At 50.3% G+C, this 23,816-nt stretch overlaps 31 non-coding genes and 6 pseudogenes across 31 annotated transcripts; all 37 read right to left on the reverse strand.

Moving 5' to 3' along the window:
• Positions 1–300: 300 nt before the first annotated feature.
• Positions 301–419, reverse strand: LOC142581030 (5S ribosomal RNA). Its single transcript, XR_012828168.1, has one exon. It is a non-coding gene; the product is annotated as a 5S ribosomal RNA (ribosomal RNA).
• A 519-nt stretch (positions 420–938) lies between these two features.
• Positions 939–1,057, reverse strand: LOC142581031 (5S ribosomal RNA). Its single transcript, XR_012828169.1, has one exon. It is a non-coding gene; the product is annotated as a 5S ribosomal RNA (ribosomal RNA).
• A 525-nt stretch (positions 1,058–1,582) lies between these two features.
• On the reverse strand, positions 1,583–1,701 carry LOC142580322 (5S ribosomal RNA). Its single transcript, XR_012827747.1, has one exon. It is a non-coding gene; the product is annotated as a 5S ribosomal RNA (ribosomal RNA).
• A 523-nt stretch (positions 1,702–2,224) lies between these two features.
• LOC142581032 (5S ribosomal RNA) lies at positions 2,225–2,343 on the reverse strand. Its single transcript, XR_012828170.1, has one exon. It is a non-coding gene; the product is annotated as a 5S ribosomal RNA (ribosomal RNA).
• A 522-nt stretch (positions 2,344–2,865) lies between these two features.
• On the reverse strand, positions 2,866–2,984 carry LOC142580284 (5S ribosomal RNA). Its single transcript, XR_012827710.1, has one exon. It is a non-coding gene; the product is annotated as a 5S ribosomal RNA (ribosomal RNA).
• A 526-nt stretch (positions 2,985–3,510) lies between these two features.
• Positions 3,511–3,629, reverse strand: LOC142580348 (5S ribosomal RNA; annotated as a pseudogene).
• A 522-nt stretch (positions 3,630–4,151) lies between these two features.
• LOC142580442 (5S ribosomal RNA) lies at positions 4,152–4,270 on the reverse strand (annotated as a pseudogene).
• Positions 4,271–4,794: 524 nt separating this feature from the next.
• Positions 4,795–4,913, reverse strand: LOC142580388 (5S ribosomal RNA; annotated as a pseudogene).
• Positions 4,914–5,438: 525 nt separating this feature from the next.
• LOC142581033 (5S ribosomal RNA) lies at positions 5,439–5,557 on the reverse strand. Its single transcript, XR_012828171.1, has one exon. It is a non-coding gene; the product is annotated as a 5S ribosomal RNA (ribosomal RNA).
• Positions 5,558–6,076: 519 nt separating this feature from the next.
• On the reverse strand, positions 6,077–6,195 carry LOC142581034 (5S ribosomal RNA). Its single transcript, XR_012828172.1, has one exon. It is a non-coding gene; the product is annotated as a 5S ribosomal RNA (ribosomal RNA).
• A 525-nt stretch (positions 6,196–6,720) lies between these two features.
• On the reverse strand, positions 6,721–6,839 carry LOC142580323 (5S ribosomal RNA). Its single transcript, XR_012827748.1, has one exon. It is a non-coding gene; the product is annotated as a 5S ribosomal RNA (ribosomal RNA).
• Positions 6,840–7,362: 523 nt separating this feature from the next.
• Positions 7,363–7,481, reverse strand: LOC142580325 (5S ribosomal RNA). The gene has a single exon (XR_012827750.1). It is a non-coding gene; the product is annotated as a 5S ribosomal RNA (ribosomal RNA).
• A 527-nt stretch (positions 7,482–8,008) lies between these two features.
• On the reverse strand, positions 8,009–8,127 carry LOC142580349 (5S ribosomal RNA; annotated as a pseudogene).
• A 522-nt stretch (positions 8,128–8,649) lies between these two features.
• LOC142580443 (5S ribosomal RNA) lies at positions 8,650–8,768 on the reverse strand (annotated as a pseudogene).
• Positions 8,769–9,292: 524 nt separating this feature from the next.
• Positions 9,293–9,411, reverse strand: LOC142580389 (5S ribosomal RNA; annotated as a pseudogene).
• A 525-nt stretch (positions 9,412–9,936) lies between these two features.
• Positions 9,937–10,055, reverse strand: LOC142581036 (5S ribosomal RNA). Its single transcript, XR_012828174.1, has one exon. It is a non-coding gene; the product is annotated as a 5S ribosomal RNA (ribosomal RNA).
• A 519-nt stretch (positions 10,056–10,574) lies between these two features.
• On the reverse strand, positions 10,575–10,693 carry LOC142581037 (5S ribosomal RNA). The gene has a single exon (XR_012828175.1). It is a non-coding gene; the product is annotated as a 5S ribosomal RNA (ribosomal RNA).
• A 525-nt stretch (positions 10,694–11,218) lies between these two features.
• Positions 11,219–11,337, reverse strand: LOC142580326 (5S ribosomal RNA). Its single transcript, XR_012827751.1, has one exon. It is a non-coding gene; the product is annotated as a 5S ribosomal RNA (ribosomal RNA).
• Positions 11,338–11,860: 523 nt separating this feature from the next.
• Positions 11,861–11,979, reverse strand: LOC142580327 (5S ribosomal RNA). The gene has a single exon (XR_012827752.1). It is a non-coding gene; the product is annotated as a 5S ribosomal RNA (ribosomal RNA).
• Positions 11,980–12,503: 524 nt separating this feature from the next.
• On the reverse strand, positions 12,504–12,622 carry LOC142580328 (5S ribosomal RNA). The gene has a single exon (XR_012827753.1). It is a non-coding gene; the product is annotated as a 5S ribosomal RNA (ribosomal RNA).
• Positions 12,623–13,144: 522 nt separating this feature from the next.
• On the reverse strand, positions 13,145–13,263 carry LOC142580329 (5S ribosomal RNA). The gene has a single exon (XR_012827754.1). It is a non-coding gene; the product is annotated as a 5S ribosomal RNA (ribosomal RNA).
• Positions 13,264–13,786: 523 nt separating this feature from the next.
• LOC142581039 (5S ribosomal RNA) lies at positions 13,787–13,905 on the reverse strand. Its single transcript, XR_012828176.1, has one exon. It is a non-coding gene; the product is annotated as a 5S ribosomal RNA (ribosomal RNA).
• Positions 13,906–14,432: 527 nt separating this feature from the next.
• On the reverse strand, positions 14,433–14,551 carry LOC142580317 (5S ribosomal RNA). Its single transcript, XR_012827743.1, has one exon. It is a non-coding gene; the product is annotated as a 5S ribosomal RNA (ribosomal RNA).
• A 525-nt stretch (positions 14,552–15,076) lies between these two features.
• On the reverse strand, positions 15,077–15,195 carry LOC142581040 (5S ribosomal RNA). The gene has a single exon (XR_012828177.1). It is a non-coding gene; the product is annotated as a 5S ribosomal RNA (ribosomal RNA).
• Positions 15,196–15,718: 523 nt separating this feature from the next.
• LOC142581041 (5S ribosomal RNA) lies at positions 15,719–15,837 on the reverse strand. Its single transcript, XR_012828178.1, has one exon. It is a non-coding gene; the product is annotated as a 5S ribosomal RNA (ribosomal RNA).
• A 521-nt stretch (positions 15,838–16,358) lies between these two features.
• Positions 16,359–16,477, reverse strand: LOC142581042 (5S ribosomal RNA). Its single transcript, XR_012828179.1, has one exon. It is a non-coding gene; the product is annotated as a 5S ribosomal RNA (ribosomal RNA).
• A 523-nt stretch (positions 16,478–17,000) lies between these two features.
• On the reverse strand, positions 17,001–17,119 carry LOC142580330 (5S ribosomal RNA). The gene has a single exon (XR_012827755.1). It is a non-coding gene; the product is annotated as a 5S ribosomal RNA (ribosomal RNA).
• Positions 17,120–17,643: 524 nt separating this feature from the next.
• On the reverse strand, positions 17,644–17,762 carry LOC142580318 (5S ribosomal RNA). Its single transcript, XR_012827744.1, has one exon. It is a non-coding gene; the product is annotated as a 5S ribosomal RNA (ribosomal RNA).
• Positions 17,763–18,285: 523 nt separating this feature from the next.
• Positions 18,286–18,404, reverse strand: LOC142581043 (5S ribosomal RNA). The gene has a single exon (XR_012828180.1). It is a non-coding gene; the product is annotated as a 5S ribosomal RNA (ribosomal RNA).
• Positions 18,405–18,927: 523 nt separating this feature from the next.
• LOC142580331 (5S ribosomal RNA) lies at positions 18,928–19,046 on the reverse strand. Its single transcript, XR_012827756.1, has one exon. It is a non-coding gene; the product is annotated as a 5S ribosomal RNA (ribosomal RNA).
• Positions 19,047–19,571: 525 nt separating this feature from the next.
• Positions 19,572–19,690, reverse strand: LOC142581044 (5S ribosomal RNA). The gene has a single exon (XR_012828181.1). It is a non-coding gene; the product is annotated as a 5S ribosomal RNA (ribosomal RNA).
• A 528-nt stretch (positions 19,691–20,218) lies between these two features.
• On the reverse strand, positions 20,219–20,337 carry LOC142580319 (5S ribosomal RNA). The gene has a single exon (XR_012827745.1). It is a non-coding gene; the product is annotated as a 5S ribosomal RNA (ribosomal RNA).
• Positions 20,338–20,862: 525 nt separating this feature from the next.
• LOC142581045 (5S ribosomal RNA) lies at positions 20,863–20,981 on the reverse strand. The gene has a single exon (XR_012828182.1). It is a non-coding gene; the product is annotated as a 5S ribosomal RNA (ribosomal RNA).
• Positions 20,982–21,503: 522 nt separating this feature from the next.
• On the reverse strand, positions 21,504–21,622 carry LOC142581046 (5S ribosomal RNA). The gene has a single exon (XR_012828183.1). It is a non-coding gene; the product is annotated as a 5S ribosomal RNA (ribosomal RNA).
• Positions 21,623–22,145: 523 nt separating this feature from the next.
• LOC142580332 (5S ribosomal RNA) lies at positions 22,146–22,264 on the reverse strand. Its single transcript, XR_012827757.1, has one exon. It is a non-coding gene; the product is annotated as a 5S ribosomal RNA (ribosomal RNA).
• A 522-nt stretch (positions 22,265–22,786) lies between these two features.
• LOC142580320 (5S ribosomal RNA) lies at positions 22,787–22,905 on the reverse strand. Its single transcript, XR_012827746.1, has one exon. It is a non-coding gene; the product is annotated as a 5S ribosomal RNA (ribosomal RNA).
• Positions 22,906–23,428: 523 nt separating this feature from the next.
• On the reverse strand, positions 23,429–23,547 carry LOC142581048 (5S ribosomal RNA). The gene has a single exon (XR_012828185.1). It is a non-coding gene; the product is annotated as a 5S ribosomal RNA (ribosomal RNA).
• Between the last annotated feature and the right edge of the window lie 269 nt (positions 23,548–23,816).

A 23,816-nucleotide genomic window follows, 5' to 3' on the forward strand; every position in this document is an offset into this window, starting at 1 on the left:
CAAGGTGCCACTTTATTGATGCGTTGTCATTGAGCTGTATGCGGGTGTGATAAGTAAGCGGTTAGACGCTTGTGCGACTAAATTTTGCATCATTGCGTATACCGCTTTCCACCGTCATCATTCCGCGTACAATATCGTGTAGTGGCCTGAATATTGTTGGTGTTACACTTCGGCGTTGGCTCTACCAGCAGGCTCCAGTTGAACGTAAGTTACAGTAAACGAAACCACCCACACGTTGTGCAAATGAAAAAAAAAAACAAGACGTCACAGAAGCACGCAATAAAAAAGCAAAAAGAACGGTGCCATCAGCACTCGGTGTTCCCAGGTGGTCTCCCTCCCAAGTACTGACCGAGCCCAATGCTGCTTAGCTTCGGGGATCGGACGAGAACCGGCGTATTCAGCATGGTATGGCCGATGGCGAGAATGTGCTGTTTACGACTGCACCTGTATCGTGCTGCTATGTTGTGCAGTCGGCGAATGTATTGCTACAGCATACAGCACGTACGCGGCAGTCTTTCCGTGAACAATACACGCACGCGTCGTGTACGTTGATCACTCCGTTTGTGGTTCGCTGCATGCGTGCGTGCTAGTGCTCACAAAAACAAGAGGGCGAGCGCCACATTTTGCGCGCGTTGCAGCCCACAAGGTGCCACTTTATTGATGCGTTGTCATTGAGCTGTATGCGGGTGTGATAAGTAAGCGGTTAGACGCTTGTGCGACTAAATTTTGCATCATTGCGTATACCGCTTACCACCGTCATCATTCCGCGTACAATATCGTGTAGTGGCCTGAATATTGTTGGTGTTACACTTCGGCGTTGGCTCTACCAGCAGGCTCCAGTTGAACGTAAGTTACAGTAAATGAAACCACCCACACGTTGTGCAAATGAAAAAAAAAAGACGTCACAGAAGCACGCAATAAAAAAGCAAAAAGAACGGTGCCATCAGCACTCGGTGTTCCCAGGTGGTCTCCCTCCCAAGTACTGACCGAGCCCAATGCTGCTTAGCTTCGGGGATCGGACGAGAACCGGCGTATTCAGCATGGTATGGCCGATGGCGAGAATGTGCGGTTTACGACTGCACCTGTATCGTGCTGCTATGTTGTGCAGTCGCCGAATGTATTGCTACAGCATACAGCACGTACGCGGCAGTCTTTCCGTGAACAATACACGCACGCGTCGTGTACGTTGATCACTCCGTTTGTGGTTCGCTGCATGCGTGCGTGCTAGTGCTCACAAAAACAAGAGGGCGAGCGCCACATTTTGCGCGCGTTGCAGCCCACAAGGTGCCACTTTATTGATGCGTTGTCATTGAGCTGTATGCGGGTGTGATAAGTAAGCGGTTAGACGCTTGTGCGACTAAATTTTGCATCATTGCGTATACCGCTTACCACCGTCATCATTCCGCGTACAATATCGTGTAGTGGCCTGAATATTGTTGGTGTTACACTTCGGCGTTGGCTCTACCAGCAGGCTCTAGTTGAACGTAAGTTACAGTAAATGAAACCACCCACACGTTGTGCAAATGAAAAAAAAAAAAACAAGACGTCACAGAAGCACGCAATAAAAAAGCAAAAAGAACGGTGCCATCAGCACTCGGTGTTCCCAGGTGGTCTCCCTCCCAAGTACTGACCGAGCCCAATGCTGCTTAGCTTCGGGGATCGGACGAGAACCGGCGTATTCAGTATGGTATGGCCGATGGCGAGAATGTGCTGTTTACGACTGCACCTGTATCGTGCTGCTATGTTGTGCAGTCGCCGAATGTATTGCTACAGCATACAGCACGTACGCGGCAGTCTTTCCGTGAACAATACACGCACGCGTCGTGTACGTTGATCACTCCGTTTGTGGTTCGCTGCATGCGTGCGTGCTAGTGCTCACAAAAACAAGAGGGCGAGCGCCACATTTTGCGCGCGTTGCAGCCCACAAGGTGCCACTTTATTGATGCGTTGTCATTGAGCTGTATGCGGGTGTGATAAGTAAGCGGTTAGACGCTTGTGCGACTAAATTTTGCATCATTGCGTATACCGCTTACCACCGTCATCATTCCGCGTACAATATCGTGTAGTGGCCTGAATATTGTTGGTGTTACACTTCGGCGTTGGCTCTACCAGCAGGCTCCAGTTGAACGTAAGTTACAGTAAATGAAACCACCCACACGTTGTGCAACTGAAAAAAAAAAACAAGACGTCACAGAAGCACGCAATAAAAAAGCAAAAAGAACGGTGCCATCAGCACTCGGTGTTCCCAGGTGGTCTCCCTCCCAAGTACTGACCGAGCCCAATGCTGCTTAGCTTCGGGGATCGGACGAGAACCGGCGTATTCAGCATGGTATGGCCGATGGCGAGAATGTGCTGTTTACGACTGCACCTGTATCGTGCTGCTATGTTGTGCAGTCGCCGAATGTATTGCTACAGCATACAGCACGTACGCGGCAGTCTTTCCGTGAACAATACACGCACGCGTCGTGTACGTTGATCACTCCGTTTGTGGTTCGCTGCATGCGTGCGTGCTAGTGCTCACAAAAACAAGAGGGCGAGCGCCACATTTTGCGCGCGTTGCAGCCCACAAGGTGCCACTTTATTGATGCGTTGTCATTGAGCTGTATGCGGGTGTGATAAGTAAGCGGTTAGACGCTTGTGCGACTAAATTTTGCATCATTGCGTATACCGCTTACCACCGTCATCATTCCGCGTACAATATCGTGTAGTGGCCTGAATATTGTTGGTGTTACACTTCGGCGTTGGCTCTACCAGCAGGCTCCAGTTGAACGTAAGTTACAGTAAATGAAACCAGCCACACGTTTTGCAAATGAAAAAAAAAACAAGACGTCACAGTAGCACGCAATAAAAAAGCAAAAAGAACGGTGCCATCAGCACTCGGTGTTCCCAGGTGGTCTCCCTCCCAAGTACTGACCGAGCCCAATGCTGCTTAGCTTCGGCGATCGGACGAGAACCGGCGTATTCAGCATGGTATGGCCGATGGCGAGAATGTGCTGTTTACGACTGCACCTGTATCGTGCTGCTATGTTGTGCAGTCGCCGAATGTATTGCTACAGCATACAACACGTACGCGGCAGTCTTTCCGTGAACAATACACGCACGCGTCGTGTACGTTGATCACTCCGTTTGTGGTTCGCTGCATGCGTGCGTGCTAGTGCTCACAAAAACAAGAGGGCGAGCGCCACATTTTGCGCGCGTTGCAGCCCACAAGGTGCCACTTTATTGATGCGTTGTCATTGAGCTGTATGCGGGTGTGATAAGTAAGCGGTTAGATGCTTGTGCGACTAAATTTTGCATCATTGCGTATACCGCTTACCACCGTCATCATTCCGCGTACAATATCGTGTAGTGGCCTGAATATTGTTGGTGTTACACTTCGGCGTTGGATCTACCAGCAGGCTCCAGTTGAACGTAAGTTACAGTAAATGAAACCACCCACACGTTGTGCAAATGAAAAAAAAAAAAAACAAGACGTCACAGAAGCACGCAATAAAAAAGCAAAAAGAACGGTGCCATCAGCACTCGGTGTTCCCAGGTGGTCTCCCTCCCAAGTACTGACTGAGCCCAATGCTGCTTAGCTTCGGGGATCGGACGAGAACCGGCGTATTCAGCATGGTATGGCCGATGGCGAGAATGTGCTGTTTACGACTGCACCTGTATCGTGCTGCTATGTTGTGCAGTCGCCGAATGTATTGCTACAGCATACAGCACGTACGCGGCAGTCTTTCCGTGAACAATACACGCACGCGTCGTGTACGTTGATCACTCCGTTTGTGGTTCGCTGCATGCGTGCGTGCTAGTGCTCACAAAAACAAGAGGGCGAGCGCCACATTTTGCGCGCGTTGCAGCCCACAAGGTGCCACTTTATTGATGCGTTGTCATTGAGCTGTATGCGGGTGTGATAAGTAAGCGGTTAGACGCTTGTGCGACTAAATTTTGCATCATTGCGTATACCGCTTACCACCGTCATCATTCCGCGTACAATATCGTGTAGTGGCCTGAATATTGTTGGTGTTACACTTCGGCGTTGGCTCTACCAGCAGGCTCCAGTTGAACGTAAGTTACAGTAAATGAAACCACCCACAAGTTGTGCAAATGAAAAAAAAAACAAGACGTCACAGAAGCACGCAATAAAAAAGCAAAAAGAACGGTGCCATCAGCACTCGGTGTTCCCAGGTGGTCTCCCTCCCAAGTACTGACCGAGCCCAATGCTGCTTAGCTTCGCGGATCGGACGAGAACCGGCGTATTCAGCATGGTATGGCCGATGGCGAGAATGTGCTGTTTACGACTGCACCTGTATCGTGCTGCTATGTTGTGCAGTCGCCGAATGTATTGCTACAGCATACAGCACGTACGCGGCAGTCTTTCCGTGAACAATACACGCACGCGTCGTGTACGTTGATCACTCCGTTTGTGGTTCGCTGCATGCGTGCGTGCTAGTGCTCACAAAAACAAGAGGGCGAGCGCCACATTTTGCGCGCGTTGCAGCCCACAAGGTGCCACTTTATTGATGCGTTGTCATTGAGCTGTATGCGGGTGTGATAAGTAAGCGGTTAGACGCTTGTGCGACTAAATTTTGCATCATTGCGTATACCGCTTACCACCGTCATCATTCCGCGTACAATATCGTGTAGTGGCCTGAATATTGTTGGTGTTACACTTCGGCGTTGGCTCTACCAGCAGGCTCCAGTTGAACGTAAGTTACAGTAAATGAAACCACCCACACGTTGTGCAAATGAAAAAAAAAAAACAAGACGTCACAGAAGCACGCAATAAAAAAGCAAAAAGAACGGTGCCATCAGCACTCGGTGTTCCCAGGTGGTCTCCCTCCCAAGTACTGACCGAGACCAATGCTGATTAGCTTCGGGGATCGGACGGGAACCGGCGTATTCAGCATGGTATGGCCGATGGCGAGAATGTGCTGTTTACGACTGCACCTGTATCGTGCTGCTATGTTGTGCAGTGGCCGAATGTATTGCTACAGCATACAGCACGTACGCGGCAGACTTTCCGTGAACAATACATGCACGCGTCGTGTACGTTGATCACTCCGTTTGTGGTTCGCTGCATGCGTGCGTGCTAGTGCTCACAAAAACAAGAGGGCGAGCGCCACATTTTGCGCGCGTTGCAGCCCACAAGGTGCCACTTTATTGATGCGTTGTCATTGAGCTGTATGCGGGTGTGATAAGTAAGCGGTTAGACGCTTGTGCGACTAAATTTTGCATCATTGCGTATACCGCTTTCCACCGTCATCATTCCGCGTACAATATCGTGTAGTGGCCTGAATATTGTTGGTGTTACACTTCGGCGTTGGCTCTACCAGCAGGCTCCAGTTGAACGTAAGTTACAGTAAACGAAACCACCCACACGTTGTGCAAATGAAAAAAAAAAAAACAAGACGTCACAGAAGCACGCAATAAAAAAGCAAAAAGAACGGTGCCATCAGCACTCGGTGTTCCCAGGTGGTCTCCCTCCCAAGTACTGACCGAGCCCAATGCTGCTTAGCTTCGGGGATCGGACGAGAACCGGCGTATTCAGCATGGTATGGCCGATGGCGAGAATGTGCTGTTTACGACTGCACCTGTATCGTGCTGCTATGTTGTGCAGTCGGCGAATGTATTGCTACAGCATACAGCACGTACGCGGCAGTCTTTCCGTGAACAATACACGCACGCGTCGTGTACGTTGATCACTCCGTTTGTGGTTCGCTGCATGCGTGCGTGCTAGTGCTCACAAAAACAAGAGGGCGAGCGCCACATTTTGCGCGCGTTGCAGCCCACAAGGTGCCACTTTATTGATGCGTTGTCATTGAGCTGTATGCGGGTGTGATAAGTAAGCGGTTAGACGCTTGTGCGACTAAATTTTGCATCATTGCGTATACCGCTTACCACCGTCATCATTCCGCGTACAATATCGTGTAGTGGCCTGAATATTGTTGGTGTTACACTTCGGCGTTGGCTCTACCAGCAGGCTCCAGTTGAACGTAAGTTACAGTAAATGAAACCACCCACACGTTGTGCAAATGAAAAAAAAAAGACGTCACAGAAGCACGCAATAAAAAAGCAAAAAGAACGGTGCCATCAGCACTCGGTGTTCCCAGGTGGTCTCCCTCCCAAGTACTGACCGAGCCCAATGCTGCTTAGCTTCGGGGATCGGACGAGAACCGGCGTATTCAGCATGGTATGGCCGATGGCGAGAATGTGCGGTTTACGACTGCACCTGTATCGTGCTGCTATGTTGTGCAGTCGCCGAATGTATTGCTACAGCATACAGCACGTACGCGGCAGTCTTTCCGTGAACAATACACGCACGCGTCGTGTACGTTGATCACTCCGTTTGTGGTTCGCTGCATGCGTGCGTGCTAGTGCTCACAAAAACAAGAGGGCGAGCGCCACATTTTGCGCGCGTTGCAGCCCACAAGGTGCCACTTTATTGATGCGTTGTCATTGAGCTGTATGCGGGTGTGATAAGTAAGCGGTTAGACGCTTGTGCGACTAAATTTTGCATCATTGCGTATACCGCTTACCACCGTCATCATTCCGCGTACAATATCGTGTAGTGGCCTGAATATTGTTGGTGTTACACTTCGGCGTTGGCTCTACCAGCAGGCTCTAGTTGAACGTAAGTTACAGTAAATGAAACCACCCACACGTTGTGCAAATGAAAAAAAAAAAAACAAGACGTCACAGAAGCACGCAATAAAAAAGCAAAAAGAACGGTGCCATCAGCACTCGGTGTTCCCAGGTGGTCTCCCTCCCAAGTACTGACCGAGCCCAATGCTGCTTAGCTTCGGGGATCGGACGAGAACCGGCGTATTCAGTATGGTATGGCCGATGGCGAGAATGTGCTGTTTACGACTGCACCTGTATCGTGCTGCTATGTTGTGCAGTCGCCGAATGTATTGCTACAGCATACAGCACGTACGCGGCAGTCTTTCCGTGAACAATACACGCACGCGTCGTGTACGTTGATCACTCCGTTTGTGGTTCGCTGCATGCGTGCGTGCTAGTGCTCACAAAAACAAGAGGGCGAGCGCCACATTTTGCGCGCGTTGCAGCCCACAAGGTGCCACTTTATTGATGCGTTGTCATTGAGCTGTATGCGGGTGTGATAAGTAAGCGGTTAGACGCTTGTGCGACTAAATTTTGCATCATTGCGTATACCGCTTACCACCGTCATCATTCCGCGTACAATATCGTGTAGTGGCCTGAATATTGTTGGTGTTACACTTCGGCGTTGGCTCTACCAGCAGGCTCCAGTTGAACGTAAGTTACAGTAAATGAAACCACCCACACGTTGTGCAACTGAAAAAAAAAAACAAGACGTCACAGAAGCACGCAATAAAAAAGCAAAAAGAACGGTGCCATCAGCACTCGGTGTTCCCAGGTGGTCTCCCTCCCAAGTACTGACCGAGCCCAATGCTGCTTAGCTTCGGGGATCGGACGAGAACCGGCGTATTCAGTATGGTATGGCCGATGGCGAGAATGTGCTGTTTACGACTGCACCTGTATCGTGCTGCTATGTTGTGCAGTCGCCGAATGTATTGCTAGAGCATACAGCACGTACGCGGCAGTCTTTCCGTGAACAATACACGCACGCGTCGTGTACGTTGATCACTCCGTTTGTGGTTCGCTGCACGCGTGCGTGCTAGTGCTCACAAAAACAAGAGGGCGAGCGCCACATTTTGCGCGCGTTGCAGCCCACAAGGTGCCACTTTATTGATGCGTTGTCATTGAGCTGTATGCGGGTGTGATAAGTAAGCGGTTAGACGCTTGTGCGACTAAATTTTGCATCATTGCGTATACCGCTTACCACCGTCATCATTCCGCGTACAATATCGTGTAGTGGCCTGAATATTGTTGGTGTTACACTTCGGCGTTGGCTCTACCAGCCGGCTCCAGTTGGACGTAAGTTACAGTAAAAGAAACCACCCACACGTTGTGCAAATCAAAAAAAAAAAAAAACAAGACGTCACAGAAGCACGCAATAAAAAAGCAAAAAGAACGGTGCCATCAGCACTCGGTGTTCCCAGGTGGTCTCCCTCCCAAGTACTGACTGAGCCCAATGCTGCTTAGCTTCGGGGATCGGACGAGAACCGGCGTATTCAGCATGGTATGGCCGATGGCGAGAATGTGCTGTTTACGACTGCACCTGTATCGTGCTGCTATGTTGTGCAGTCGCCGAATGTATTGCTACAGCATACAGCACGTACGCGGCAGTCTTTCCGTGAACAATACACGCACGCGTCGTGTACGTTGATCACTCCGTTTGTGGTTCGCTGCATGCGTGCGTGCTAGTGCTCACAAAAACAAGAGGGCGAGCGCCACATTTTGCGCGCGTTGCAGCCCACAAGGTGCCACTTTATTGATGCGTTGTCATTGAGCTGTATGCGGGTGTGATAAGTAAGCGGTTAGACGCTTGTGCGACTAAATTTTGCATCATTGCGTATACCGCTTACCACCGTCATCATTCCGCGTACAATATCGTGTAGTGGCCTGAATATTGTTGGTGTTACACTTCGGCGTTGGCTCTACCAGCAGGCTCCAGTTGAACGTAAGTTACAGTAAATGAAACCACCCACAAGTTGTGCAAATGAAAAAAAAAACAAGACGTCACAGAAGCACGCAATAAAAAAGCAAAAAGAACGGTGCCATCAGCACTCGGTGTTCCCAGGTGGTCTCCCTCCCAAGTACTGACCGAGCCCAATGCTGCTTAGCTTCGCGGATCGGACGAGAACCGGCGTATTCAGCATGGTATGGCCGATGGCGAGAATGTGCTGTTTACGACTGCACCTGTATCGTGCTGCTATGTTGTGCAGTCGCCGAATGTATTGCTACAGCATACAGCACGTACGCGGCAGTCTTTCCGTGAACAATACACGCACGCGTCGTGTACGTTGATCACTCCGTTTGTGGTTCGCTGCATGCGTGCGTGCTAGTGCTCACAAAAACAAGAGGGCGAGCGCCACATTTTGCGCGCGTTGCAGCCCACAAGGTGCCACTTTATTGATGCGTTGTCATTGAGCTGTATGCGGGTGTGATAAGTAAGCGGTTAGACGCTTGTGCGACTAAATTTTGCATCATTGCGTATACCGCTTACCACCGTCATCATTCCGCGTACAATATCGTGTAGTGGCCTGAATATTGTTGGTGTTACACTTCGGCGTTGGCTCTACCAGCAGGCTCCAGTTGAACGTAAGTTACAGTAAATGAAACCACCCACACGTTGTGCAAATGAAAAAAAAAAAACAAGACGTCACAGAAGCACGCAATAAAAAAGCAAAAAGAACGGTGCCATCAGCACTCGGTGTTCCCAGGTGGTCTCCCTCCCAAGTACTGACCGAGACCAATGCTGATTAGCTTCGGGGATCGGACGGGAACCGGCGTATTCAGCATGGTATGGCCGATGGCGAGAATGTGCTGTTTACGACTGCACCTGTATCGTGCTGCTATGTTGTGCAGTGGCCGAATGTATTGCTACAGCATACAGCACGTACGCGGCAGACTTTCCGTGAACAATACATGCACGCGTCGTGTACGTTGATCACTCCGTTTGTGGTTCGCTGCATGCGTGCGTGCTAGTGCTCACAAAAACAAGAGGGCGAGCGCCACATTTTGCGCGCGTTGCAGCCCACAAGGTGCCACTTTATTGATGCGTTGTCATTGAGCTGTATGCGGGTGTGATAAGTAAGCGGTTAGACGCTTGTGCGACTAAATTTTGCATCATTGCGTATACCGCTTTCCACCGTCATCATTCCGCGTACAATATCGTGTAGTGGCCTGAATATTGTTGGTGTTACACTTCGGCGTTGGCTCTACCAGCAGGCTCCAGTTGAACGTAAGTTACAGTAAACGAAACCACCCACACGTTGTGCAAATGAAAAAAAAAAAAACAAGACGTCACAGAAGCACGCAATAAAAAAGCAAAAAGAACGGTGCCATCAGCACTCGGTGTTCCCAGGTGGTCTCCCTCCCAAGTACTGACCGAGCCCAATGCTGCTTAGCTTCGGGGATCGGACGAGAACCGGCGTATTCAGCATGGTATGGCCGATGGCGAGAATGTGCTGTTTACGACTGCACCTGTATCGTGCTGCTATGTTGTGCAGTCGGCGAATGTATTGCTACAGCATACAGCACGTACGCGGCAGTCTTTCCGTGAACAATACACGCACGCGTCGTGTACGTTGATCACTCCGTTTGTGGTTCGCTGCATGCGTGCGTGCTAGTGCTCACAAAAACAAGAGGGCGAGCGCCACATTTTGCGCGCGTTGCAGCCCACAAGGTGCCACTTTATTGATGCGTTGTCATTGAGCTGTATGCGGGTGTGATAAGTAAGCGGTTAGACGCTTGTGCGACTAAATTTTGCATCATTGCGTATACCGCTTACCACCGTCATCATTCCGCGTACAATATCGTGTAGTGGCCTGAATATTGTTGGTGTTACACTTCGGCGTTGGCTCTACCAGCAGGCTCCAGTTGAACGTAAGTTACAGTAAATGAAACCACCCACACGTTGTGCAAATGAAAAAAAAAAGACGTCACAGAAGCACGCAATAAAAAAGCAAAAAGAACGGTGCCATCAGCACTCGGTGTTCCCAGGTGGTCTCCCTCCCAAGTACTGACCGAGCCCAATGCTGCTTAGCTTCGGGGATCGGACGAGAACCGGCGTATTCAGCATGGTATGGCCGATGGCGAGAATGTGCGGTTTACGACTGCACCTGTATCGTGCTGCTATGTTGTGCAGTCGCCGAATGTATTGCTACAGCATACAGCACGTACGCGGCAGTCTTTCCGTGAACAATACACGCACGCGTCGTGTACGTTGATCACTCCGTTTGTGGTTCGCTGCATGCGTGCGTGCTAGTGCTCACAAAAACAAGAGGGCGAGCGCCACATTTTGCGCGCGTTGCAGCCCACAAGGTGCCACTTTATTGATGCGTTGTCATTGAGCTGTATGCGGGTGTGATAAGTAAGCGGTTAGACGCTTGTGCGACTAAATTTTGCATCATTGCGTATACCGCTTACCACCGTCATCATTCCGCGTACAATATCGTGTAGTGGCCTGAATATTGTTGGTGTTACACTTCGGCGTTGGCTCTACCAGCAGGCTCTAGTTGAACGTAAGTTACAGTAAATGAAACCACCCACACGTTGTGCAAATGAAAAAAAAAAAAACAAGACGTCACAGAAGCACGCAATAAAAAAGCAAAAAGAACGGTGCCATCAGCACTCGGTGTTCCCAGGTGGTCTCCCTCCCAAGTACTGACCGAGCCCAATGCTGCTTAGCTTCGGGGATCGGACGAGAACCGGCGTATTCAGTATGGTATGGCCGATGGCGAGAATGTGCTGTTTACGACTGCACCTGTATCGTGCTGCTATGTTGTGCAGTCGCCGAATGTATTGCTACAGCATACAGCACGTACGCGGCAGTCTTTCCGTGAACAATACACGCACGCGTCGTGTACGTTGATCACTCCGTTTGTGGTTCGCTGCATGCGTGCGTGCTAGTGCTCACAAAAACAAGAGGGCGAGCGCCACATTTTGCGCGCGTTGCAGCCCACAAGGTGCCACTTTATTGATGCGTTGTCATTGAGCTGTATGCGGGTGTGATAAGTAAGCGGTTAGACGCTTGTGCGACTAAATTTTGCATCATTGCGTATACCGCTTACCACCGTCATCATTCCGCGTACAATATCGTGTAGTGGCCTGAATATTGTTGGTGTTACACTTCGGCGTTGGCTCTACCAGCAGGCTCCAGTTGAACGTAAGTTACAGTAAATGAAACCACCCACACGTTGTGCAACTGAAAAAAAAAAACAAGACGTCACAGAAGCACGCAATAAAAAAGCAAAAAGAACGGTGCCATCAGCACTCGGTGTTCCCAGGTGGTCTCCCTCCCAAGTACTGACCGAGCCCAATGCTGCTTAGCTTCGGGGATCGGACGAGAACCGGCGTATTCAGTATGGTATGGCCGATGGCGAGAATGTGCTGTTTACGACTGCACCTGTATCGTGCTGCTATGTTGTGCAGTCGCCGAATGTATTGCTAGAGCATACAGCACGTACGCGGCAGTCTTTCCGTGAACAATACACGCACGCGTCGTGTACGTTGATCACTCCGTTTGTGGTTCGCTGCACGCGTGCGTGCTAGTGCTCACAAAAACAAGAGGGCGAGCGCCACATTTTGCGCGCGTTGCAGCCCACAAGGTGCCACTTTATTGATGCGTTGTCATTGAGCTGTATGCGGGTGTGATAAGTAAGCGGTTAGACGCTTGTGCGACTAAATTTTGCATCATTGCGTATACCGCTTACCACCGTCATCATTCCGCGTACAATATCGTGTAGTGGCCTGAATATTGTTGGTGTTACACTTCGGCGTTGGCTCTACCAGCCGGCTCCAGTTGGACGTAAGTTACAGTAAAAGAAACCACCCACACGTTGTGCAAATCAAAAAAAAAAAACAAGACGTCACAGAAGCACGCACTAAAGAAGCAAAAAGAACGGTGCCATCAGCACTCGGTGTTCCCAGGTGGTCTCCCTCCCAAGTACTGACCGAGCCCAATGCTGCTTAGCTTCGGGGATCGGACGAGAACCGGCGTATTCAGTATGGTATGGCCGATGGCGAGAATGTGCTGTTTACGACTGCACCTGTATCGTGCTGCTATGTTGTGCAGTCGCCGAATGTATTGCTACAGCATACAGCACGTACGCGGCAGTCTTTCCGTGAACAATACACGCACGCGTCGTGTACGTTGATCACTCCGTTTGTGGTTCGCTGCATGCGTGCGTGCTAGTGCTCACAAAAACAAGAGGGCGAGCGCCACATTTTGCGCGCGTTGCAGCCCACAAGGTGCCACTTTATTGATGCGTTGTCATTGAGCTGTATGCGGGTGTGATAAGTAAGCGGTTAGACGCTTGTGCGACTAAATTTTGCATCATTGCGTATACCGCTTACCACCGTCATCATTCCGCGTACAATATCGTGTAGTGGCCTGAATATTGTTGGTGTTACACTTCGGCGTTGGCTCTACCAGCAGGCTCCAGTTGAACGTAAGTTACAGTAAATGAAACCACCCACACGTTGTGCAACTGAAAAAAAAAACAAGACGTCACAGAAGCACGCAATAAAAAAGCAAAAAGAACGGTGCCATCAGCACTCGGTGTTCCCAGGTGGTCTCCCTCCCAAGTACTGACCGAGCCCAATGCTGCTTAGCTTCGGGGATCGGACGAGAACCGGCGTATTCAGTATGGTATGGCCGATGGCGAGAATGTGCTGTTTACGACTGCACCTGTATCGTGCTGCTATGTTGTGCAGTCGCCGAATGTATTGCTAGAGCATACAGCACGTACGCGGCAGTCTTTCCGTGAACAATACACGCACGCGTCGTGTACGTTGATCACTCCGTTTGTGGTTCGCTGCACGCGTGCGTGCTAGTGCTCACAAAAACAAGAGGGCGAGCGCCACATTTTGCGCGCGTTGCAGCCCACAAGGTGCCACTTTATTGATGCGTTGTCATTGAGCTGTATGCGGGTGTGATAAGTAAGCGGTTAGACGCTTGTGCGACTAAATTTTGCATCATTGCGTATACCGCTTACCACCGTTATCATTCCGCGTACAATATCGTGTAGTGGCCTGAATATTGTTGGTGTTACACTTCGGCGTTGGCTCTACCAGCAGGCTCCAGTTGAACGTAAGTTACAGTAAAAGAAACCACCCACACGTTGTGCAAATCAAAAAAAAAAACAAGACGTCACAGAAGCACGCACTAAAGAAGCAAAAAGAACGGTGCCATCAGCACTCGGTGTTCCCAGGTGGTCTCCCTCCCAAGTACTGACCGAGCCCAATGCTGCTTAGCTTCGGGGATCGGACGAGAACCGGCGTATTCAGCATGGTATGGCCGATGGCGAGAATGTGCTGTTTACGACTGCACCTGCATCGTGCTGCTATGTTGTGCAGTCGCCGAATGTATTGCTACAGCATACAGCACGTACGCGGCAGTCTTTCCGTGAACAATACACGCACGCGTCGTGTACGTTGATCACTCCGTTTGTGGTTCGCTGCATGCGTGCGTGCTAGTGCTCACAAAAACAAGAGGGCGAGCGCCACATTTTGCGCGCGTTGCAGCCCACAAGGTGCCACTTTATTGATGCGTTGTCATTGAGCTGTATGCGGGTGTGATAAGTAAGCGGTTAGACGCTTGTGCGACTAAATTTTGCATCATTGCGTATACCGCTTACCACCGTCATCATTCCGCGTACAATATCGTGTAGTGGCCTGAATATTGTTGGTGTTACACTTCGGCGTTGGCTCTACCAGCAGGCTCCAGTTGAACGTAAGTTACAGTAAATGCAACCTCCCACACGTTGTGCAAATGAAAAAAAATAAAAAACAAGACGTCACAGAAGCACGCAATAAAAAAGCAAAAAGAACGGTGCCATCAGCACTCGGTGTTCCCAGGTGGTCTCCCTCCCAAGTACTGACCGAGCCCAATGCTGCTTAGCTTCGGGGATCGGACGAGAACCGGCGTATTCGGCATGGTATGGCCGATGGCGAGAATGTGCTGTTTACGACTGCACCTGTATCGTGCTGCTATGTTGTGCAGTCGCCGAAAGTATTGCTACAGCATACAGCACGTACGCGGCAGTCTTTCCGTGAACAATACACGCACGCGTCGTGTACGTTGATCACTCCGTTTGTGGTTCGCTGCATGCGTGCGTGCTAGTGCTCACAAAAACAAGAGGGCGAGCGCCACATTTTGCGCGCGTTGCAGCCCACAAGGTGCCACTTTATTGATGCGTTGTCATTGAGCTGTATGCGGGTGTGATAAGTAAGCGGTTAGACGCTTGTGCGACTAAATTTTGCATCATTGCGTATACTGCTTACCACCGTCATCATTCCGCGTACAATATCGTGTAGTGGCCTGAATATTGTTGGTGTTACACTTCGGCGTTGGCTCTACCAGCAGGCTCCAGTTGAACGTAAGTTACAGTAAAAGAAACCACCCACACGTTGTGCAAATCAAAAAAAAAAAAACAAGACGTCACAGAAGCACGCACTAAAGAAGCAAAAAGAACGGTGCCATCAGCACTCGGTGTTCCCAGGTGGTCTCCCTCCCAAGTACTGACCGAGCCCAATGCTGCTTAGCTTCGGGGATCGGACGAGAACCGGCGTATTCAGCATGGTATGGCCGATGGCGAGAATGTGCTGTTTACGACTGCACCTGTATCGTGCTGCTATGTTGTGCAGTGGCCGAATGTATTGCTACAGCATACAGCACGTACGCGGCAGACTTTCCGTGAACAATACATGCACGCGTCGTGTACGTTGATCACTCCGTTTGTGGTTCGCTGCATGCGTGCGTGCTAGTGCTCACAAAAACAAGAGGGCGAGCGCCACATTTTGCGCGCGTTGCAGCCCACAAGGTGCCACTTTATTGATGCGTTGTCATTGAGCTGTATGCGGGTGTGATAAGTAAGCGGTTAGACGCTTGTGCGACTAAATTTTGCATCATTGCGTATACCGCTTTCCACCGTCATCATTCCGCGTACAATCTCGTGTAGTGGCCTGAATATTGTTGGTGTTACACTTCGGCGTTGGCTCTACCAGCAGGCTCCAGTTGAACGTAAGTTACAGTAAACGAAACCACCCACATGTTGTGCAAATGAAAAAAAAAAACAAGACGTCACAGAAGCACGCAATAAAAAAGCAAAAAGAACGGTGCCATCAGCACTCGGTGTTCCCAGGTGGTCTCCCTCCCAAGTACTGACCGAGCCCAATGCTGCTTAGCTTCGGGGATCGGACGAGAACCGGCGTATTCAGCATGGTATGGCCGATGGCGAGAATGTGCTGTTTACGACTGCACCTGTATCGTGCTGCTATGTTGTGCAGTCGGCGAATGTATTGCTACAGCATACAGCACGTACGCGGCAGTCTTTCCGTGAACAATAGACGCACGCGTCGTGTACGTTGATCACTCCGTTTGTGGTTCGCTGCATGCGTGCGTGCTAGTGCTCACAAAAACAAGAGGGCGAGCGCCACACTTTGCGCGCGTTGCAGCCCACAAGGTGCCACTTTATTGATGCGTTGTCATTGAGCTGTATGCGGGTGTGATAAGTAAGCGGTTAGACGCTTGTGCGACTAAATTTTGCATCATTGCGTATACCGCTTACCACCGTCATCATTCCGCGTACAATATCGTGTAGTGGCCTGAATATTGTTGGTGTTACACTTCGGCGTTGGCTCTACCAGCAGGCTCCAGTTGAACGTAAGTTACAGTAAATGAAACCACCCACACGTTGTGCAAATGAAAAAAAAAAAAGACGTCACAGAAGCACGCAATAAAAAAGCAAAAAGAACGGTGCCATCAGCACTCGGTGTTCCCAGGTGGTCTCCCTCCCAAGTACTGACCGAGCCCAATGCTGCTTAGCTTCGGGGATCGGACGAGAACCGGCGTATTCAGCATGGTATGGCCGATGGCGAGAATGTGCTGTTTACGACTGCACCTGTACCGTGCTGCTATGTTGTGCAGTCGCCGAATGTATTGCTACAGCATACAGCACGTACGCGGCAGTCTTTCCGTGAACAATACACGCACGCGTCGTGTACGTTGATCACTCCGTTTGTGGTTCGCTGCATGCGTGCGTGCTAGTGCTCACAAAAACAAGAGGGCGAGCGCCACATTTTGCGCGCGTTGCAGCCCACAAGGTGCCACTTTATTGATGCGTTGTCATTGAGCTGTATGCGGGTGTGATAAGTAAGCGGTTAGACGCTTGTGCGACTAAATTTTGCATCATTGCGTATACCGCTTACCACCGTCATCATTCCGCGTACAATATCGTGTAGTGGCCTGAATATTGTTGGTGTTACACTTCGGCGTTGGCTCTACCAGCAGGCTCCAGTTGAACGTAAGTTACAGTAAATGAAACCACCCACACGTTGTGCAACTGAAAAAAAAAAACAAGACGTCACAGAAGCACGCAATAAAAAAGCAAAAAGAACGGTGCCATCAGCACTCGGTGTTCCCAGGTGGTCTCCCTCCCAAGTACTGACCGAGCCCAATGCTGCTTAGCTTCGGGGATCGGACGAGAACCGGCGTATTCAGTATGGTATGGCCGATGGCGAGAATGTGCTGTTTACGACTGCACCTGTATCGTGCTGCTATGTTGTGCAGTCGCCGAATGTATTGCTAGAGCATACAGCACGTACGCGGCAGTCTTTCCGTGAACAATACACGCACGCGTCGTGTACGTTGATCACTCCGTTTGTGGTTCGCTGCACGCGTGCGTGCTAGTGCTCACAAAAACAAGAGGGCGAGCGCCACATTTTGCGCGCGTTGCAGCCCACAAGGTGCCACTTTATTGATGCGTTGTCATTGAGCTGTATGCGGGTGTGATAAGTAAGCGGTTAGACGCTTGTGCGACTAAATTTTGCATCATTGCGTATACCGCTTACCACCGTCATCATTCCGCGTACAATATCGTGTAGTGGCCTGAATATTGTTGGTGTTACACTTCGGCGTTGGCTCTACCAGCAGGCTCCAGTTGAACGTAAGTTACAGTAAAAGAAACCACCCACACGTTGTGCAAATCAAAAAAAAAAAACAAGACGTCACAGAAGCACGCACTAAAGAAGCAAAAAGAACGGTGCCATCAGCACTCGGTGTTCCCAGGTGGTCTCCCTCCCAAGTACTGACCGAGCCCAATGCTGCTTAGCTTCGGGGATCGGACGAGAACCGGCGTATTCGGCATGGTATGGCCGATGGCGAGAATGTGCTGTTTACGACTGCACCTGTATCGTGCTGCTATGTTGTGCAGTCGCCGAAAGTATTGCTACAGCATACAGCACGTACGCGGCAGTCTTTCCGTGAACAATACACGCACGCGTAGTGTACGTTGATCACTCCGTTTGTGGTTCGCTGCATGCGTGCGTGCTAGTGCTCACAAAAACAAGAGGGCGAGCGCCACATTTTGCGCGCGTTGCAGCCCACAAGGTGCCACTTTATTGATGCGTTGTCATTGAGCTGTATGCGGGTGTGATAAGTAAGCGGTTAGACGCTTGTGCGACTAAATTTTGCATCATTGCGTATACTGCTTACCACCGTCATCATTCCGCGTACAATATCGTGTAGTGGCCTGAATATTGTTGGTGTTACACTTCGGCGTTGGCTCTACCAGCAGGCTCCAGTTGAACGTAAGTTACAGTAAAAGAAACCACCCACACGTTGTGCAAATCAAAAAAAAAAACAAGACGTCACAGAAGCACGCACTAAAGAAGCAAAAAGAACGGTGCCATCAGCACTCGGTGTTCCCAGGTGGTCTCCCTCCCAAGTACTGACCGAGCCCAATGCTGCTTAGCTTCGGGGATCGGACGAGAACCGGCGTATTCAGCATGGTATGGCCGATGGCGAGAATGTGCTGTTTACGACTGCACCTGTATCGTGCTCCTATGTTGTGCAGTCGCCGAATGTATTGCTACAGCATACAGCACGTACGCGGCAGTCTTTCCGTGAACAATACACGCACGCGTCGTGTACGTTGATCACTCCGTTTGTGGTTCGCTGCATGCGTGCGTGCTAGTGCTCACAAAAACAAGAGGGCGAGCGCCGCATTTTGCGCGCGTTGCAGCCCACAAGGTGCCACTTTATTGATGCGTTGTCATTGAGCTGTATGCGGGTGTGATAAGTAAGCGGTTAGACGCTTGTGCGACTAAATTTTGCATCATTGCGTATACCGCTTACCACCGTCATCATTCCGCGTACAATATCGTGTAGTGGCCTGAATATTGTTGGTGTTACACTTCGGCGTTGGCTCTACCAGCAGGCTCCAGTTGAACGTAAGTTACAGTAAATGAAACCACCCACACGTTGTGCAACTGAAAAAAAAAAACAAGACGTCACAGAAGCACGCAATAAAAAAGCAAAAAGAACGGTGCCATCAGCACTCGGTGTTCCCAGGTGGTCTCCCTCCCAAGTACTGACCGAGCCCAATGCTGCTTAGCTTCGGGGATCGGACGAGAACCGGCGTATTCAGTATGGTATGGCCGATGGCGAGAATGTGCTGTTTACGACTGCACCTGTATCGTGCTGCTATGTTGTGCAGTCGCCGAATGTATTGCTAGAGCATACAGCACGTACGCGGCCGTCTTTCCGTGAACAATACACGCACGCGTCGTGTACGTTGATCACTCCGTTTGTGGTTCGCTGCACGCGTGCGTGCTAGTGCTCACAAAAACAAGAGGGCGAGCGCCACATTTTGCGCGCGTTGCAGCCCACAAGGTGCCACTTTATTGATGCGTTGTCATTGAGCTGTATGCGGGTGTGATAAGTAAGCGGTTAGACGCTTGTGCGACTAAATTTTGCATCATTGCGTATACCGCTTACCACCGTCATCATTCCGCGTACAATATCGTGTAGTGGCCTGAATATTGTTGGTGTTACACTTCGGCGTTGGCTCTACCAGCAGGCTCCAGTTGAACGTAAGTTACAGTAAAAGAAACCACCCACACGTTGTGCAAATCAAAAAAAAAAAAACAAGACGTCACAGAAGCACGCACTAAAGAAGCAAAAAGAACGGTGCCATCAGCACTCGGTGTTCCCAGGTGGTCTCCCTCCCAAGTACTGACCGAGCCCAATGCTGCTTAGCTTCGGGGATCGGACGAGAACCGGCGTATTCAGCATGGTATGGCCGATGGCGAGAATGTGCTGTTTACGACTGCACCTGCATCGTGCTGCTATGTTGTGCAGTCGCCGAATGTATTGCTACAGCATACAGCACGTACGCGGCAGTCTTTCCGTGAACAATACACGCACGCGTCGTGTACGTTGATCACTCCGTTTGTGGTTCGCTGCATGCGTGCGTGCTAGTGCTCACAAAAACAAGAGGGCGAGCGCCACATTTTGCGCGCGTTGCAGCCCACAAGGTGCCACTTTATTGATGCGTTGTCATTGAGCTGTATGCGGGTGTGATAAGTAAGCGGTTAGACGCTTGTGCGACTAAATTTTGCATCATTGCGTATACCGCTTACCACCGTCATCATTCCGCGTACAATATCGTGTAGTGGCCTGAATATTGTTGGTTTTACACTTCGGCGTTGGCTCTACCAGCAGGCTCCAGTTGAACGTAAGTTACAGTAAATGCAACCTCCCACACGTTGTGCAAATGAAAAAAAAATAAAAAACAAGACGTCACAGAAGCACGCAATAAAAAAGCAAAAAGAACGGTGCCATCAGCACTCGGTGTTCCCAGGTGGTCTCCCTCCCAAGTACTGACCGAGCCCAATGCTGCTTAGCTTCGGGGATCGGACGAGAACCGGCGTATTCGGCATGGTATGGCCGATGGCGAGAATGTGCTGTTTACGACTGCACCTGTATCGTGCTGCTATGTTGTGCAGTCGCCGAAAGTATTGCTACAGCATACAGCACGTACGCGGCAGTCTTTCCGTGAACAATACACGCACGCGTCGTGTACGTTGATCACTCCGTTTGTGGTTCGCTGCATGCGTGCGTGCTAGTGCTCACAAAAACAAGAGGGCGAGCGCCACATTTTGCGCGCGTTGCAGCCCACAAGGTGCCACTTTATTGATGCGTTGTCATTGAGCTGTATGCGGGTGTGATAAGTAAGCGGTTAGACGCTTGTGCGACTAAATTTTGCATCATTGCGTATACTGCTTACCACCGTCATCATTCCGCGTACAATCTCGTGTAGTGGCCTGAATATTGTTGGTGTTACACTTCGGCGTTGGCTCTACCAGCAGGCTCCAGTTGAACGTAAGTTACAGTAAACGAAACCACCCACATGTTGTGCAAATGAAAAAAAAAAAAACAAGACGTCACAGAAGCACGCAATAAAAAAGCAAAAAGAACGGTGCCATCAGCACTCGGTGTTCCCAGGTGGTCTCCCTCCCAAGTACTGACCGAGCCCAATGCTGCTTAGCTTCGGGGATCGGACGAGAACCGGCGTATTCAGCATGGTATGGCCGATGGCGAGAATGTGCTGTTTACGACTGCACCTGTATCGTGCTGCTATGTTGTGCAGTCGGCGAATGTATTGCTACAGCATACAGCACGTACGCGGCAGTCTTTCCGTGAACAATAGACGCACGCGTCGTGTACGTTGATCACTCCGTTTGTGGTTCGCTGCATGCGTGCGTGCTAGTGCTCACAAAAACAAGAGGGCGAGCGCCACATTTTGCGCGCGTTGCAGCCCACAAGGTGCCACTTTATTGATGCGTTCTCATTGAGCTGTATGCGGGTGTGATAAGTAAGCGGTTAGACGCTTGTGCGACTAAATTTTGCATCATTGCGTATACCGCTTACCACCGTCATCATTCCGCGTACAATATCGTGTAGTGGCCTGAATATTGTTGGTGTTACACTTCGGCGTTGGCTCTACCAGCAGGCTCCAGTTGAACGTAAGTTACAGTAAATGAAACCACCCACACGTTGTGCAAATGAAAAAAAAAAAAAGACGTCACAGAAGCACGCAATAAAAAAGCAAAAAGAACGGTGCCATCAGCACTCGGTGTTCCCAGGTGGTCTCCCTCCCAAGTACTGACCGAGCCCAATGCTGCTTAGCTTCGGGGATCGGACGAGAACCGGCGTATTCAGCATGGTATGGCCGATGGCGAGAATGTGCTGTTTACGACTGCACCTGTACCGTGCTGCTATGTTGTGCAGTCGCCGAATGTATTGCTACAGCATACAGCACGTACGCGGCAGTCTTTCCGTGAACAATACACGCACGCGTCGTGTACGTTGATCACTCCGTTTGTGGTTCGCTGCATGCGTGCGTGCTAGTGCTCACAAAAACAAGAGGGCGAGCGCCACATTTTGCGCGCGTTGCAGCCCACAAGGTGCCACTTTATTGATGCGTTGTCATTGAGCTGTATGCGGGTGTGATAAGTAAGCGGTTAGACGCTTGTGCGACTAAATTTTGCATCATTGCGTATACCGCTTACCACCGTCATCATTCCGCGTACAATATCGTGTAGTGGCCTGAATATTGTTGGTGTTACACTTCGGCGTTGGCTCTACCAGCAGGCTCCAGTTGAACGTAAGTTACAGTAAATGAAACCACCCACACGTTGTGCAACTGAAAAAAAAAAACAAGACGTCACAGAAGCACGCAATAAAAAAGCAAAAAGAACGGTGCCATCAGCACTCGGTGTTCCCAGGTGGTCTCCCTCCCAAGTACTGACCGAGCCCAATGCTGCTTAGCTTCGGGGATCGGACGAGAACCGGCGTATTCAGTATGGTATGGCCGATGGCGAGAATGTGCTGTTTACGACTGCACCTGTATCGTGCTGCTATGTTGTGCAGTCGCCGAATGTATTGCTAGAGCATACAGCACGTACGCGGCAGTCTTTCCGTGAACAATACACGCACGCGTCGTGTACGTTGATCACTGCGTTTGTGGTTCGCTGCACGCGTGCGTGCTAGTGCTCACAAAAACAAGAGGGCGAGCGCCACATTTTGCGCGCGTTGCAGCCCACAAGGTGCCACTTTATTGATGCGTTGTCATTGAGCTGTATGCGGGTGTGATAAGTAAGCGGTTAGACGCTTGTGCGACTAAATTTTGCATCATTGCGTATACCGCTTACCACCGTCATCATTCCGCGTACAATATCGTGTAGTGGCCTGAATATTGTTGGTGTTACACTTCGGCGTTGGCTCTACCAGCAGGCTCCAGTTGAACGTAAGTTACAGTAAAAGAAACCACCCACACGTTGTGCAAATCAAAAAAAAAACAAGACGTCACAGAAGCACGCACTAAAGAAGCAAAAAGAACGGTGCCATCAGCACTCGGTGTTCCCAGGTGGTCTCCCTCCCAAGTACTGACCGAGCCCAATGCTGCTTAGCTTCGGGGATCGGACGAGAACCGGCGTATTCGGCATGGTATGGCCGATGGCGAGAATGTGCTGTTTACGACTGCACCTGTATCGTGCTGCTATGTTGTGCAGTCGCCGAAAGTATTGCTACAGCATACAGCACGTACGCGGCAGTCTTTCCGTGAACAATACACGCACGCGTAGTGTACGTTGATCACTCCGTTTGTGGTTCGCTGCATGCGTGCGTGCTAGTGCTCACAAAAACAAGAGGGCGAGCGCCACATTTTGCGCGCGTTGCAGCCCACAAGGTGCCACTTTATTGATGCGTTGTCATTGAGCTGTATGCGGGTGTGATAAGTAAGCGGTTAGACGCTTGTGCGACTAAATTTTGCATCATTGCGTATACTGCTTACCACCGTCATCATTCCGCGTACAATATCGTGTATTGGCCTGAATATTGTTGGTGTTACACTTCGGCGTTGGCTCTACCAGCAGGCTCCAGTTGAACGTAAGTTACAGTAAAAGAAACCACCCACACGTTGTGCAAATCAAAAAAAAAAACAAGACGTCACAGAAGCACGCACTAAAGAAGCAAAAAGAACGGTGCCATCAGCACTCGGTGTTCCCAGGTGGTCTCCCTCCCAAGTACTGACCGAGCCCAATGCTGCTTAGCTTCGGGGATCGGACGAGAACCGGCGTATTCAGCATGGTATGGCCGATGGCGAGAATGTGCTGTTTACGACTGCACCTGTATCGTGCTGCTATGTTGTGCAGTCGCCGAATGTATTGCTACAGCATACAGCACGTACGCGGCAGTCTTTCCGTGAACAATACACGCACGCGTCGTGTACGTTGATCACTCCGTTTGTGGTTCGCTGCATGCGTGCGTGCTAGTGCTCACAAAAACAAGAGGGCGAGCGCCGCATTTTGCGCGCGTTGCAGCCCACAAGGTGCCACTTTATTGATGCGTTGTCATTGAGCTGTATGCGGGT

This window comes from Dermacentor variabilis, chromosome 4 (assembly GCF_050947875.1).
Source record: "Dermacentor variabilis isolate Ectoservices chromosome 4, ASM5094787v1, whole genome shotgun sequence".
In the NCBI taxonomy this organism is placed as follows: Eukaryota; Metazoa; Arthropoda; class Arachnida; order Ixodida; family Ixodidae; genus Dermacentor; species Dermacentor variabilis.